Source organism: Eurypyga helias, unplaced genomic scaffold, assembly GCF_000690775.1.
Source record: "Eurypyga helias isolate BGI_N326 unplaced genomic scaffold, ASM69077v1 scaffold19422, whole genome shotgun sequence".
Taxonomy (NCBI): Eukaryota; Metazoa; Chordata; class Aves; order Eurypygiformes; family Eurypygidae; genus Eurypyga; species Eurypyga helias.
In genome coordinates, this window is record NW_010234302.1 from 29,085 (window position 1) to 29,311 (window position 227).

Genomic DNA, 227 nt, shown 5'->3' on the forward strand with positions numbered 1-227 from the left:
ATTCTAAATTATCTGGAATGTGGCAAGTTGGAAGCACAGCAAGTGCTACATTTATTAAATCAGAAATAGCATCTCTGTTAAGGAACAGAACAAGTCTGTGATTCCAAAAGGTCAAGCTTAGCACTGATTTAATTCCTACCTTGACTTCATGCTCAGAATAAATTCCTAAATCTCTGTGCTGAAGAAATATCTTTTCAGAACTAGCTTTTTCTTTTCCGCCCCACCCC